The sequence below is a fragment of the Peromyscus maniculatus genome, chromosome 1, assembly GCF_049852395.1.
Source record: "Peromyscus maniculatus bairdii isolate BWxNUB_F1_BW_parent chromosome 1, HU_Pman_BW_mat_3.1, whole genome shotgun sequence".
In the NCBI taxonomy this organism is placed as follows: domain Eukaryota; kingdom Metazoa; phylum Chordata; class Mammalia; order Rodentia; family Cricetidae; genus Peromyscus; species Peromyscus maniculatus.
Genome location: NC_134852.1, coordinates 81877345 through 81894373, shown reverse-complemented (window position 1 = coordinate 81894373; position 17029 = coordinate 81877345).

The window sequence follows — 17029 nt, the reverse complement described above, 5'->3', positions numbered from 1 at the left end:
TTGCCTAGTCACCTGGCTCACTGTATTCCAGCGACAGGATGAGCGTCTTGTCACTTCAGTAATCTCTGAAACACTGTGTGTATTAACATTGTATGTATATTTATATGTATATAAATGCATGCATAGGTATATAGATATAGATATAGATATAGATATAGATATAGATATAGATATATACACACAAGACCTCTGCAATGCGCATGTTATCATTACAATAAGTTGGACTTGAAGAAAAATATTCTTCCTTTTATTAAAGTCCTACTGACAAGCTTCTCCCCCAGAGTACAGACACTGTCAATATTTGAAAAAAAAATGCCCTCTCATTTATTTCCATAACAACATGTTCTCTGATTCTTTACTTGATTCTGTGATCACCATACACACGAGCTCCCCTCAATCCGCCTTTGATTTCCACTGAAGCTTGTCTCACAGAGTTACACCACATCAGATAAACAGCCCCCAACCATCCACTATCCACCTGCCTTGTAGATCCCTTTTAGCCCCAGATAAGATGTCCACCAGGACCTCACATATTTGACAAATTTACTTCATAAAACATTACAAGTATTTAACTCTTTGACATCCACGGAAAAGCAATCAAGTGACTCCTGACCCCGGCTAATCAAAGGACAGTGCCATGTTGTCATGCTCCTGGCACTGACCACGTGAGGAAGGCCACATTTTATAGTCCTTTACAACCGTTTAAGGTTCAGCAGCTACCATGTGTCAACACTAGGAGATGCAGGGCAGGCAGCCTGGTTGGTGGGGTTGGGCATAAGATGAGAAGCAGTGGAGATAAATCCTTATCTAGTTGAAGATCATCGCTTTGGTTTTCAACCATCTTCAAGTTAAGAGGAAGAAACAAAACAGAGAAAAGCCGTTTCCTTGTACATTCCCCTGTGTGGCCTTAGTGTTGGGAAGTGATTGCTTTAAATGTTTGAAGTAGTAGTGAGGTGCCAACTATATGACCTAAACTCCATGTGTCCCTTGAGAAGGTGGTTTCTACTTGTTCCGAAAGCAGCGAGTTGTGAGGGTTTTCTGCTTGCTTGTTGTTTATTTGTTTTTGACCCATAATGTTTTAAAAGGGAAGGCTTTCACTTTGTTCCAGAAACAAAAGAAAAGCTTAAGTATGTTGTTAGACTAGTTTTGTGGAGAAAGGGTGTGTGTGTGTGTGTGTGTGTGTGTGTGTGTGTGTGTGTGTGTGTTACCCCAAGGCTCCCTGCTTGCCCTTGCTTTATCTAAATTGCAGGCAATAGCAACACAATATCCCCACATAATTGCTTTCTGTCTGGAGTCAGTAAGTCTGCTCTTAGTGTTGGGAGAAAACAAGTTCCTTTGGTCACTTCAGAATCACTATGTGTGAAGAGTTTTCAGATATCCTGGCTGCTGCAGAAGGATGTCTGTAGACCTTGAAATTCTACACTTCTATTCTAATTCTAAAATCTTGATTAGATTTTGATTTTTGTTCCGTTTGCACTATCATGAGGGTGAACTCATAAGCAAATTAATTTTGTGCTCCCTTTCTTTCTGTTCTTCAATAGAATAACTTCCATTTTCCTTGAGACAATGGGATGTTTGGGGCAAGCAAGGTGGTACTAGTTTTAGGGAGGGCAGTGGCACGTTGTGTACCAGGGAAGACAGACTCAAAGAGGACTTGAAGATACTCGGGAAACACTTCTACTGTTTAAACATGCATGCATGAATATAACCACTCAGGTGCAGTGTGTGATTCCTGTCCAACCAGCCTGTCAATATTAACTTCACTTTTCCCAAATTCAAAACCCTTCCTAGCTGACATGGGACTGGATAAAAAAATCCCCACACTCAAAAGTCCCCAGTCCCCCAGGTACACTTGATGAAATAATGAATTTAGTTGGGGTTACCTATGGGAGGATGGATGAGAGGTTCCCTATAGAAACAGAAAAGGCTCAAAGACAGCTACATCACCAAAAGCCCAACCAGCATGGATCACAGCTCACCAAATCTGGGACCTTACAGCTCAGTACTTGACTTCTAGACAGCTTAAGGAACTAGAGAGTATCTCTTCTAGGCAGTACAGCTGTCTGGGAGTCTAGCAGTCCTTACTGACTATATAAGCCTGGGAAAGGAGGAAGCAAGAGTATCTAGTCAGTTTCAGGGATTTCCTGAAGTTTTTTGAGTTGTTTCCTTCCTGAATCTTGAGTAGCCTCCCTTCAGAACATCTTGAATCTTAATAAGCTTCCCTCTGTGATGAAATGTTTTGTCTTAGAAAAAATTGCTACCCAGCAGCTCTGGGGCAGAGGGAAAGGAGGAACATTTCAAAACTGATATCCATAGTTTGAATTGACACTTACATGGTAGTCATTACATGGCGGACACCATTTCAAGCAGTTTACATATGGAAAGATATTTAGCCCATCCAAGGTCTTGAAAAGTAGGCACTGGTATTATCAAAGTGTAAATAATTAAACTACTTCCCTAGCTGTGTATGATATACTTAGACTAGAACTCAGGATCCTGGCTCTGAAGTTCACACTAGGACCACATCATGGCAGCTTAAAAAGAAGTGGAATCATCCAAAAGGAGCATAGAAGAAGGGTTCTACTTCATTAGCTGCTTACCTCCCACTTCTTCAATTGGCATTTTGAGATATGCGGAAGGCCCTTGGCAATTGGTCAACTGTTAAAAATACAGACTCGGGGCTGGAGAGAGAGAACAGCTGTTAAGAAAACTGACTTCTCTTCCAGATGACGTGAATTCGAGTCCCAGTACCCACATGGTGGCTAACAAACATCCATAACTCCAGTTCCAGTGGGATTCAACATCTTATTTCTTGCCTATGCTGGAACTGCAACAACATGAGGCAGACATACAGGCAAAAAAACCCCATATATATAAAATAAAAATAAATAAATCTTGGGAACTGGAAAGATGGCTCGGTGGTTAAGAGAACTGGGTGCTCTTTCAGAGCTTCTAAGTTCAATTCCCAGCAATCATACAGCAGGTCCAAACCATCTATAGCAGGATTCAATGTCCTCTTCTGGCATGCAGATATACATACAGACAGAACACTCATATACATAAAATATATAAATAAATACATATTTTAAAAACTTAAAAATAAATCTTTAAAACAATACTGATTCCCAGAACAGGATGATGAGACCCTTCAAGGTCAGCTATGAGCCAATATAAACTTGAGATCCAGAGCCTAAGGTACTTCTATTTAAACTGGATTTCCCCAAAATGGCATTCTCCAGCCATGATTTTGTCCTTCACCACACACCAGTACCTTCCTGGACAAGTATTCTGTCTGAAAAGGACAGAATCCATGACTGCCTCTCAGTTTATTTCCACCATGGTAAAGATGTCAAGGGATTGTAAAATGATCAAAACTTCAGCTCTAAAAACTTATGTAGGCAAGCAACACTGAACAGAATCATCAGATTGTATTTAAATATTTATTCATATGTATATATGGATGTATATCAATAAGAATTAAAAAATAAGAGGCCATGAATTTGAGATGGAGCAGGTGTGGAGACTGTGGGGACCTGGGAGGGCTTGGAGGTAGAAGAGAAAGGGGGGAAGTGATGTAAATATATTTTAATTAAAAACCTGGAAAAAACGTTTTAAATGTCATCAACAGAGGGAAGCAAGGCCTTTGACCTAGAAACTGACATACTAAAAAGTGTCTTCTCTATTGCCAAGAGTTGTTCATTGCCTTTTTTTTTTAAATGCAAAACAATGGAAGGAAGTGTCTCACTGACACTCTGCAGGTTCAGTCAAATGAGTAAGAACTAAACATTTGATGTTGCCATCCTTGTATTTCTTGAATGCCAACATGCAGATACCACTGCAAACACACATTTGAGAGGGCTTCCTGTAATTGATGAGCACTCTATACTGATGCCTCCTTCAAAAACACTTACCATTACAAAAAGTTTCCTTTCTTGTAACATAAGCCCTCTTTCTGTGTGTTCAAAGTACTTGGAAATGAATATTCCCCCATTATGCAGACATTATAATGATAAAAGTAATTAACATTGCTAAGTTCATTTATTCATTCAACAAATATTTATAAAGCTGACATTATGGGTTCAAGATCTTTTTTCTTTCTTCCTTTCATACTGAGGATTGAACGTATGGCCTCATGCATGGCAGGCCAACACTATACCACTGAGTTACCTCCCTATCCTTTTTTAAAAAAAAAAAAACTTTTTATTTTGAGAGACAGTCTCATTAATCTGTGCAGGTGGGGCTAGAATTTGTTCTGTGGCTCAGGTGGGATTTGATGTTCTTCTGCCTCAGCCTCCCTAGTAGCTGGGATTACAGTCTTGTGTCACCATGATAAGTGAGTCCAAACTCATATAGTGCAAGTTTAAGATGCCAAAAATCAATGGGTTTCCTAGCAACTAACAAGCTTACGGAACAGAGTGGGGAAAGGTAGAGCACAAGACCTCCATGATCTCCTGATTGGAAATAATACAATTGTTCTTTTAATAAACATTTTATCTTACCGCTGAACAACAACAGACATGGTTTATCAAATAATTTTATTGGTAACTTATAGGTACGTTCATGTTAGAGAATCAGTGAAATCCACAGGGCCAAAATAATCCTAGATTTGATTAGCACTGAAAAAGGGACAGTCTATAATGTAGCTATCTAGACATCAACATTTCTGCCTTTGAGACAGGCACCCAATTCCTAGCAAGAAATGGAAATTCTTCAACACCTGTGTTGTGTGATATTTTGCTTCTGTTCTGACAAATAAAGCTTGCCTGGAGATCAGAGGGTGGAGTTATCTACTAGTTAACCATAGAGGTCTGGAGGTCTATACAAACAGGAGACAGGAAGTGATAAGGCTGGGCAAAGACAGAATCTTGACCCTTTTGGTGGGAAGATTCAGAGAGGTAAGAAGTCTCTGTTGGCTGCTGCTCTGCGTCTCTGATCTTTCAGTTTTTACCCCATACCTGACTCCTGGTTTTGATTGATAAGCCCAATTAGGATCATGCTTCACACCTACAAAGATTCCTCATTTCTGGGTCAAAATTCTACTTTTAAAGTGTCTAGAATCTTCATGAACCCACGTAACCTTCAGTAGGTTTGTTATTTGAGTTAAAATGAGTGTGCCTCATGAGGAAGCTGAGTACCTGCCACACAAGCACAAAGTCCTACTTTCAATTCCAACCCTCCTGTAAGGATCCTGGTGTGGTGGCACATATCTGCAGCCCTCAGTCCTAGTATCTGGGGACAGAGACAAGAAGAACTCTGGAATCTCACTGACCAGCTAGCCTTGTTAAACTGGGGAACTCTGGGGTTCAGTGAGATACCTCATGTCAAAAAATAGGTGACAAGCAATTGAGGAGGTTACCGAGGTCAACTTTTGGCCTCCATATTCAGGTATCCTCACCTGCACGCACAGGTAGACACACATCTGCAGGTATGTCATACATATACACACCAAAAGTAATGTGTGGTCCTCACTGCAGGGTTAGAAGCAGAATCTATGATGACAAGATCCAGTCATACCATATCTTCAACATAACCGCCAAGCTGCTCAAATTCCCATTTCCTGTCAAGGACCAGCTAACCGGTTAAATTTTATGTTTCCCTTATGAAGCATTACCAAAAAGATTTAAGGCAAATCTCTGCTAAATTAGAGCACTTCCTGGTTTGTGTTATATCTCAAATTACTCCTTTACACGGTAAATGCAGTTTAAAAAATGTTGGGAAAGTTCAAAAAGTGTAATATAATTTCAAGATCAGTGTATTCACTTACCATGTTGGAAAGAGTCATTCTTCAAGATCTGAGTTTGTGGATTATAAAATCAAGCAAATAGAGGACAGGGCAAATGATATGGAGCCATGTAGTAGAGTAGGTCAAGCCAAATAAAACAGTCTTCCACAAGCCCTGTAGCAGAGTCAAATGCACTCATGTAACACCCAAGCGGGTGAGCAGATTCTAAGAGAGATGTTGCTATTTCAGATTTCTTGTTTCCTCTGTGTTAAAATCTTGGAACTTTGTTTTGATTTCCTTATTACAACTTGGATGAAAGAAAATACCATTTTATGAAAGGCCATATTTCCCCTACTGGGCAACTACACATATACTCCATGTATATATAGGAATATGTAGGAACTCTCTGAATATTTTTAGAATGCAAATATCTTCTCATCAAATCTTGCTCATGTCACAGATTATCTATAGTTTGCTTTCTGCTATCTCCCTCCCCTGCAGTCACCAGAAAACCACAGTTGTCTTTAAAAATCAGGCTCCTCTATAGAGTGGAAAGTAGTGATTCCATGAGTTCTCAGGTAGAAGCCTCTCTCAGTTGGGGTTTCTATCGCTGTGAAGAGACACCATGACCACAACAATTCTTATAAGGAAAATGTTTAATTGGAGTGGCTCACTTAGAGTTTCAGAAGTTCAGTCCATTCTCATCATCACAAGCAGCATGGCGTCTTGCAGGCAGACATGGTGCTGGCTACATCTTCATCAGAAGGCAACAGGAAATGGATTCAGACACTGAGAGAAGCTTAAGCATAGGAAATCTCAAAGCCCTCCCCCCACAGACAGTGACACACTTCCTCCAACAAGGCCACACCTACTCCACCAAAGCTTCGCCTCCTAATATTGTCACTCCCTGTGAGATTATGGGGGCCAATTACATTCAAACTACCACAAAGCCATCATAGAAATCTTATGCTTTTGTTAGGTTTTAGAGAGGCTGATAATGACATTCAGGCCAAAGTATGTTGCCCATGTAATGAGCTAAATTCAGCTAAGTAACCTGGTGATGCTTGAGTTGCAACAGAACTCTGATGCAACATGGGACAAGGCCACCATACTTAAGAATGGCAGAGCACAGAAATGGATAGTCCGAATTCTTAATGGTGTCATTTTGATTGACTGAAGAAATCCATTTCAGAGCTATCACCTGTCTTCCTGACTGTTCAACATATCGGATAACAATGCCTTGATCATTTAAGAGAAATCAGTCTTCCCAGTGGCTGTCAGACACACCCTCATCAACATTCCCTACCCAGTTGCACATGTTTCTGTTCTGGGAGGTTTGATTCCCACTTGTTTCTCTTCCACATTTGAATACACATTCCTAGAGAAACCTCAGCTCCCACCACCACAGTTTTTAGGACACTGTGTATATTTAATAAATGCATTTTCTCAGGACTTCTCCTAACTTAGTTTGAGCGAAACTATATTTTAGGTTATAGGTGAGATTGTCGAATATTGAACAAGTATGTCAATCACAAGGATGCCTCCTTGTAGAGGGATGCAAAACACCAGTTAGCTCAAGTCCTGTTGGACTTCAGCAGAAGCAAGTAAAGTGAGAGACTTGGGATTCACTTTCATCCTGATGCCCATTCTTACCATTTTCTGTAACATACTGTTTATTAGTTCCGATGCGTGTTTTGGATTTGATGGAGGCAATTATGAATTCTGTTAATGCAGGCTGTCCGGCAGAGATCTAGAAGAGCAGAACACCTCATAAATTATAGGAGAGTAAGCTGTCAGTCTGAAGCTTTCCCCACTGGGCTGTACTGTCTAGAAGAATGAAAAGAATCATCATTCTTTTATGTGCTTAGAGGGGTTATCATTGATAGAACATGAATTCTTAATAAATGCACTATAAAAGCCTAAAGGTGGATTTAGTTTTTTGTTTCTTGTCTGTTGAGCTCCTGTGTCCCAACAAACATGTTTTCCAATGGAAGGTAGATTGAGTAGGATGTTCTTTGATTGTAAAAATATTTGAATCTCCTGTCAGATTCAAATTCTCAATACTACATATGTAAAAGGAGAAAGGCAGGACCCATGTTAAATATAAACTGCTCACCTCCCCTGTTCTACCAGGACACACACACACACACACACACACACACACAGTCCACATCAACAGTTCTCGACCTGTACGTTGCAACCACTTTGGAGTTGACTGGCTCTTTTAGCACAGTTGCCTAAGACCACTGGAAAACATAGATATTTACATTATGATTCATAACAGTAGCAAAATTACAGTTATGAAGTAGCAATAGAATAATTTTTATGGTTGGGTATCACCAGAGCATGAGGAACAATATTAAAGGCTCAAAGCATTAGGAAGATTGAGAACCACTGATCTACAGTGTCCCTGAAGCAGTATCACACCAGGGGTTCAAGCAATTGGTTCAGGAGTCCTACCTTTAAACCAATCAACTCGTCCTGGGGGTGAGGAGTCGACTATCCAGACACATGGAACAAAACAGTGGTTGCTCAAGTGGGAATGAAGACGAAGCCTACAGAGTCATGCTTATCTTCAGTGCTGGGTTCATAAACTGTAGGACCCAGTGAGGATGGAAGTGAAGAGTCCCTGCTCCTGAAATTTCAGAATCTCAAACATCAGAGGACTGAACCAAATATAAGGCCCTTTTCTGGGCATCTTAAAGAAGCTGGCCCTTAATTCTCTCTCTCTCTCTCTCTCTCTCTCTCTCTCTCTCTCTCTCTCTCTCTCTCTCTCTCTCTCTCTCTCCTCTCTCCTCTCTGTATATGTCTGTGTTACTGAGATCAAATCAAAGGCCTGTGTGCTCTATGTATGTGTTCTATCACTGAGATACCACCAGCCACAGCACTAATACACACTAAACGAGGATCAACTATTTGCTAATTTTTTTTATGATACTATGATATGGGTATTCCCGATCTAGCAATTAATTCCAAATTCTGGTCTTTTGACTTTTGGTAAAGGATCCTACTTTTTATATTTGAGAAATATTAACTTTATCACTGACTTAAATATTAATTTTAGATTTCCACCTCTTCAATTTTTTTTTCCAAATCACTGGCAATTTAAAGAAATGACTGTACCAAATCAATGGTGGAACTGGAGAGTCATTATATAGAAGTTTTTTAGAACCATTATAATACATGAAAATATTTTTGTACTAAACACTAAGGACAAAAATATCAACGGTCTCTACCACCAGAACCAGATGTATTTAATATTATTTAACTATCATAGATTAGACCTATGTTTCAGCTTGGTCAGTTACTTTGTCCAAACTCCAGCTATATAGAGAGTTCAGAAGTTAAATATCTTCCAAAGGCCCGAGTTTTAAAAGCCTGGTCCTCAGAATGACAGGAGTATGAGACGATGGAACCTTATGGAGCTGGGGTCTAGTGATATGTCTAGTCAAGTTAACTGAGGTAATTTTGAAGACCCAGTCTCTTCCCCTTTTTTCCATTGCTTCCTGGACACGAGATAAGCAATTTTACTCAATAAAATGCTGCCCCACAAACATCACTTCCCCATAGGCCCAAAACACTGGAGGCCAATCAACCATACTAGAGCCTTCATAGCTAGCTGTCAGAGAATCAAGTGTTCCCTTGGTAAGCTGAGCAACTCAGTCTTAACTGTTTCTGTAAAGTGTCACACTGACATGACACCAGACAGACAAGCACATTAAACACTGTATTATAAAAAGCTCATTGGTGGTAGGCTAGGGTGAGAACTGAATCAGTAAAGTGTGCCACTTACCGTTATAAGGGCTAGTTGAATCTTCCAGAACCTACCTTTGAAAATCCAGCCAGGCTTAGTGGTATAACCCTGTAAAAACAATGCAGAGAAGATGGAGACAGGCAGATTCCTGGGACAGTCTAGTCTACTAGAAGTATTTCACGTCAATGAGAGCAAAGTGAAGAGTGTTCCTGAGCAATGACATCTGAGGTTACCCTCGGTCTCCACACACATGCACACACCCAAATACATGTGTGCCTGTACATGATGTTCAGTTGCCACGCCACTCGGATGACCCCCCTTTTCAATCTGTCAGAGTGCCCCACAAGACTTGGCCTCTTTCCCTGGGCACTATCTCTTGCTCTTGGATCCCTTTCTCCTACCTTGTTACAGAGAACATTCGTTCTTTGATTTATTTTGCTGGTCTGTCTTTTTCGGTGTTTTTTTTTCCAAGACAAGGTTTCTCTGTGTAGCCGTGGCTGGCTTGTAACCCACTCTGTAGGCCAGGCTGGCCTTGAACTCACAGAGACCCACCTGCCTCTGCCTCCTGAGTGCTGGGATTAAAGGTGGGACCACCCCACCCCTACCCCCCTAGCCCCACCCCCGTCCAGCTGCCGGTCTGTCTTTAGCAATCCAAGCACTCATTCTCACTGATTCCTCTGCTGAACTGTCATTGTGACTTTAACACCACAGAGGTCATTGGCCTGGGTTTTTACATTCAAGACTGTTTTCATCTCCACCTCATCTAACCATCAGCCGCGGTGTCGCCAATAGGAAGGAAATAACAAAAGACTAGATTTTCTGATATCAAACTCACTCCTCACCACAAAGCCACCACACCCCTACCCTGAACCCTGATCTCCACTTCCTGGCTCCCCACACCAACCCCCTGGTCCACAGGAACTTTCCTTTATAAAGTGGGAGGGTTCACAGACAGCTTGGGTCCTAAGCGGAAAAATTTTTACCACAGCGAACAGCCAACAAGTAAAATAAGCTCCTTTATCTGTTTCATAAAACACATTCCATGTTAGCTTATTTTAATCTCAATTTTCTTTTGTTTCTATAGAAACAAAGAAATCAAATCTTAGCATTTAGTGTTCACACATGTGAATTTCAATTTATAAGATGGTCTTTCTCTATTGTTTTAATGTCTAGCAAATTCAAAAGTGCTGTTGAAGCTAAGTTATTTATCATAAAATCCATAATAAAAAAAATAACTCCAACCCCCCCAAGAAAAGTAACAATAAAGAAAATTGAACTATGTTTTATAATGTTCCTGCAACTACTAAGTGCTGTGGACCGGGGCTGACAGTACAATGCACGATGACATTTTGCCTCAGCAACCTGGTTTTATAAGTTGTATTTTTTTTAATGCTAGCTCCTTTATGAAATAATTATTTTGATGTACCTGATGTCTTCCTTTCCAAAGCCTCTTAAAATGAAATGGAAATTACAATTGCACCACTCCCAATGGAAATGTGCTTTAGCCAAAAGCCTAGGAAAATGTTCTGAGATGGGCTGCTGTCACTGGGCACGAGAGAGAGAGAGAGAGAGAGAGAGAGAGAGAGAGAGAGAGAGAGAGAGAGAGAGAGAGAAGAGAGAGAGAGAGAGAGAGAGAGAGAGAGAGAGAGAGAGAGAGGGAGAGAGAGAGAGAGAGAGATTTCTTATAAAGTGAATGTGAAAATAAATAAATAAAAATAAACTAGGAGTGCAGAATAGATGGTTAAGGAGCAGTAGCTACCACTTCCCAGACATTTTACAAGCATGATTCCATTTGGCGCTGCAGAACAAACCTTTAACAGAGGTAATGATGTCCCCCGCTATCTGAAAACTCTGAGGGGTTAACCAACTGGAATTCAGGACGAGAGTCTCCACTTCCAACCCTTATGGTTGAAACTTCTCTCCTCTGCCGCAGCAGGACAGAGGCTCCGACATTTGAAGTTCACTTTGCTTCATTTTTGGAAAGTGGTGTTTCTCCAAACCTTCAGCTTCGCGTCAGGCAGCAAGAGCTGCCAAGCCTGGAAACTTGTTAGAAGAGCCCACTCTTGGGCAGCTCTCCAGGCCCGTGGTAGAAACCCCGAAAACAGTGTTCACATCCTCTCAGGTGATGGTGGGACAAGCTGTCACTCTATAAAGAGCACGAGAGGTGATGTGGCTTTTGGGGGAGGAGAAGAGTCTCAACGAGGCACAGACGCAAGTAACCACGCAACGGATGAAATCCTGATGAACGCAAATCAGAGAGATGGCTACGCTACATGGAGAATTAAGGGGGAGATGAATTCAGAATGAGTATTCTGGGAACTCAAAGGGGGGTTGGAAGAAGGAGTGTGATAAGCAAGAAGGGAGAATAAAATCCGAGGGGCAGGGGTGAGCGGCAAGGAAAAGAGTGTCATAGAGGCGACAGGTTGCCCAAGTGCTGGAGTGTGAGAGATGAAGAGGTTTGAGAGGCATCAGCATGAAGATTTGAGCTGGGGCCTGAGGAGACCTCGTTGCTGTGCTCCGTGAGCAAATAGGAAAGCTTTAAGGAGGCCTTGGAGAGGAAACAGCGACAGCAGTGTAGAGAAGAGTTGGTGAAGACCAGTAGAGGAATGGAGCAGAGCGGACCTCGGTGGACTTGACCTCAGTGTGTGCAAGTCAGACCTGCCAGTGGAGACAGCACTCTTAAAACCCGATGAACAGTTCCTTGGTCTCCTACTACACGGTCTGGTTTTGTTTTCCTTTCAAGATGTCTTTGCTATCCAGATAATGGAGCTCACATTTCTATAAGCAGAAGTTTATAAGATGTAGAGCACTCTAAAGATAATAGAAATCAGCCTGAGAGCACTGTTAGCATTTGAAGACTGTTTTCTTGTCCACATCATAGCCACACTACGTACTTCCTCAGGCCATCAGAACTTATTTAAAGAAACAAATTCTGATGCCTGCAAATTGCTCTAGCCTTGGATACTCTGTATTTGGTTTAATGCCTTGGTAGTAGTCCTTCTCAAGTCTTACTTACATTGTTTTATTTGTGAGATAGGGTCTTGCTACATAACCTGGGCTGGCCTCAAATTCATGGCAATCCTCCTGCCTCAACCTCCTGAACATTGGACTTTACAAGTAGGCATCATCATACTCAACACATAATTTGAACATTTTAATCATCTTCATAGTAGAGTCTTTCAAGTGTGCGTTAGGGCTGTATTGAAAAGCACATCCTGATATCTAATGTTAGGATAACAGCCAGTAAAAATGCTGCATTATATTACTCTAGAGCATGTGAACACATCAATCTTCCCATCACCTCAAAAGCATCAGGCATTATTTATCTTAATGCATGCTTTTTATAACAATGTGTTATGGTTGGGCTGACTCCTTTGCATAGGCTGATAGTGCCATGGCTGACATTTTCAGAATATAAGTAACCCTTCCAAAAAAGTACTTTCTGGTCTAGTTGCCCATCTATGAGCACCAACATATGCTGTCAGTGAGTATCAATAAATGTCCCTAACCTATGAGAAACTGCAGAGTGATGGGTCTCAGAGACCAAAGGAAAATCCCGTAAGAACCCGCAGACAACAAATAAATCTGTTCTCTAGATCTACAGCAGATTCATCTATTAGTTCATTCATTTTAGTAATATGTGAGGTGATAAATTTGAAATAACATACATAAAGGGCTCCATTGATTATGAACAGAACATTGGGTGCAGACACGATTTTCTTAATGCATGAGAGGTTAAGAATGATCGCTTTTGATGTTAATTGGAGGAATTCTCTGTAGGGTAGGCGCACTCCTGACAAATGAGTTCTCAGTTAATTTCAGGGCATGGTGATTGTATGGTACAGTCTTTAAGGCCAGTTTTCCTCTCATTTATCAGTCCTGTGACCCAGAATGTTATATTTTACCTCATTTCACTTATGATTACTTTCTTTAAAAAATTAGATTCCAGCAGAGGTTAAAGATATAACTGTTTTGTTTCTCATTCAGAATAGTTAAGAAACACAGAGAATTTATCATCTAGATGTTTAACATGGTATACTCCTATTCACATAGCTCTGCTGACATCTCCTCCTAAGTGAAGTCTTCCCAGCCATCCCCACAGTGAATTTCTCTGGGCTTGCTCTCAGATTCTATAATTCCTCTTATCCATCTCTATGGTATAGCTTAGTATGTTGCACTGGGAAGACATTCATGCCATGTTGGTCTGCACAACTCAACTAGCAAGTCTCCGAAGACAAAGGTCATGGTTATTTATTTGTGTTGAATGAATAGCTGCACGATGACTACTCATATTTCTAGGGTCCAATGTGCTAACTGGATGTGCATTTTCGATGTGCAATGATCAGATTAAAACAAAGGTCACTGTCATTCATCCATAGCATGCTGCATGGTGTCCATCATCACTGAATTTATGTTAAATAAGTGACTTAATGAACAGGACAAAGTGTAGCAGCAGACAAAGGGAACACTTGTGCCCCTAAGTAAATGGCTATGCTGTTGATGATGATGGTGGTGGTGGTGGTGGTGGTGGTGGTGGTGGTGACGTCAACAAGGATGATGATGACAACAGTGATGGGAAATTCCTCAACTCTGTAGTAGGAGTTCATTAGTTTTTAATATCTTTATATTTATTTACTTTGTGTGCACGCATGCATGTGTGAGCATATGCACGCTGCAGCACCAGAATGGAGGCCAGAGGACAGCTAGGAGTTGATTCTCTTCTTCCTGCCATGTGGGATTCAAGGATAGAACTCAGGTCATCACCAGGCATGGTGGCAGGTACTTTTACTTGCTGGGCAATGTTGCTGGTCTCAGTAAGAGTTTATGTTAAGCAAACATGGGGGAAGAAAGGCGAAGATCTCTGTGGATATTGTTGGTTGCAGATATCACTGTATCATTATTTTCTCCTGGTCACTTGAATGCTTATATTTTGGAGCAGTATTATGTTCAAATTCCTCTGACTGTTTTTCTCCGCCTCCTTGGTAGATCAGGACAGTTGCGCAACACTGCTCTGGTCACCTCTGCATAAGCAGAGGTTTCTGGGTGGAGCGTTTAGAAAAGATCTCCAGGAAGAGTTTCTGACTCAATTGGCATTTGCCAACTGATCTTCCCCCTTCTTCTTTCTTGATGCAAAGAAGCTTCTAGCAACTAACTTGAAAACATGAGATTGGGCATTGCAGTGGAAACACAGACCCTCCCATCAGCCTGGTGAGCTGTGAGGGTGGGCAGATATGTCTAGATAAAGTTAATTGAGCTTACAACGAAACCCAGAAAGGTCCTAGACCTCAGAAAAGACCCCTGCGTTAAGATAAGGCTAAAGTTTTGAGATTGTACCACCAGAAAAAAAAAATTATACTATATAAAAACAAAATGGCTACAAGAAAGAGGACAAGACAGTGGCCTGCAGAGGCCACTATGAACTTTGACTCTTTGCTGAGCCTGAGGAAATCCAGGTGGAGATAGATAAGAGCTTAGGAGAGAAATTATGGCAGCCCAGACCTTTGGGTGGAGAAGATAAGAAACACAGCAAGAATGGATGGGTTTGCTTAGAGATAAAGTATCAAACAAAGAGTGGGGGGTAGAGGGAAGAATCCCCAGAAAGGAACTTCTGGCCAGGGAAAGGGCTCCTTAAACAGGGAGGGAAGCAGTTCACCAGAAGCAGGGGAGGTTTGCAAGGTTAATGTATAATGACAGCGGAGGAAGATCTTTCAAAAGCCATCGCCCGAGGGTCCGGGAGGACTCCTTGGTATCTGGAGACAGTAGCAGCTGGAACTCAAAATCTATGAAAATATCCTTTCAAGAACTAATATGAAGGGAGGAAGAGAGAACACCATTTAACCAAGACCATAGAGAGGTCCTGGGCCAATCATTCCTACAGGGCGACATTTTTGTTTATTTGTTTTTAACTTCTTTGGAGAAACAATATGACATTTTAACATTCTATTATATCCAATGACTACTAAGTTTCCCCATATTTAATATGTATGGGAATACGAGGTAAGATACCAGTCAGTTTGAGCCACCTGGCAGTTTGCCAACAACCGTATGCCTTTAAGACAAAGGCATCCATCTCTAATAGAAGAATACATATCAGAAACAATATGTTGCTACTTTGGATATAAGAGGGCATGAGTTTAGTGTATTTGTCCCACAGAGATTTTATTTTGATCTTTACAAGTATTTGTATCTTCCTCCTTCCTCCTGTTTCTGTTAAAAACTAGATGACAGCACTTTTCAAGGCCAGCAAGACTTCCTATATCCGTCCTTCCTTCCAAGACTTCTTATGTCCGTCCTTCCTTCCTTAACATGGCAAGGGGTTCCTATATCCTCTCTTTTCTTTACATTTTCACTCATCCTGGGATCTTTCCTTTGAGCTAAACTCATATTCTGGTTCTGGCCAAGTTATCCTGGCTTTGCTCTTGTGTCCACCCATCCAAGAAGATTCTGAAGATTACATATTCCTAAATTTACAGAAGAACAGGTCTGAGGTCTCTCAGAGACCGCCTGTATTTTGACTACAAAATATCCATGCTCATGATTGCCGTCATTTTGGAGTTTATTAATAGCCAGTGATTTTCTAGTATTCCCTGTAGGTCAAATGTTTTATATGCTCTCCTGCATTGCCTTCTTCTGGCTAATTTATCTAGCCCCAGTTCACAGATCATGAAATCAAAGGGGGATGAGTTTCCTTGACACGGACAGGCCACAGAGCTAGAAAGGGTGGCAGAGAGTACAATCCAGAGGTGTTCGATGGTGACCATCAAACTACCCATCGGATTCATTCACTTTCATATGTGGGAACTAATTTTTTATACTTTTTGGTTCGTTTTATTTACACTTGTGTGTGCACACACGCACTGATGTGTGCACGCACGTACTTGCTTAGTTGCATGTGCGCCATATGCATGCAGTAGCCATGGAGACCAGAAGAGGGCTTTAGATACCCTGGAAGTGATGTTATAAGCTGCTTGGGATGAGTGCTAAAAACCAAAGGCAGGTCCTCTATAAAAACAGTCAGTGATCTTAACTGTTGGGTCATCTCTCTGGCCCCAGAAAATATAAGTTTTAAATTACTTTTGAAAATACGGGGCTCTTCATAATGACCCTGTTTGAGTATACTTGTTTTTCATTTTCCCTAGTTCACCCATATAGGAGACTGAGCCTCAGAAATACATGCTAGTCATTCAGCTAGGAATGGACCGAGCCAGTTAGGATACTAGAGAAGCAATGCACTGTGAATTTGAAGTTGCTCTTTCAAGTGCTTCACACTGTAGCCTAAAGCACGTTCATAAGGTCTAGCTTTTAGTTATAGTGATTGGATAGCTACATTGCAACTACTTCAAGAGATTGTTTGCTTGGCTTTTTATTTATCTGTTTTTAAAAATTGCTCTCCAACTATTTCTAAATTCTGGGAGCCATCGCTAGAGAGGGATCAAGCAGAGCCAGTCTTGGGTGGGTCCTTTGCAGAACCCGGACCAGAGCCCCTTTTGCTTTACCATTCCGAGGTTCTGCAAGGCTTAGCTGCATTTGTTCCCTCTGGTCTGCAGCCAGGA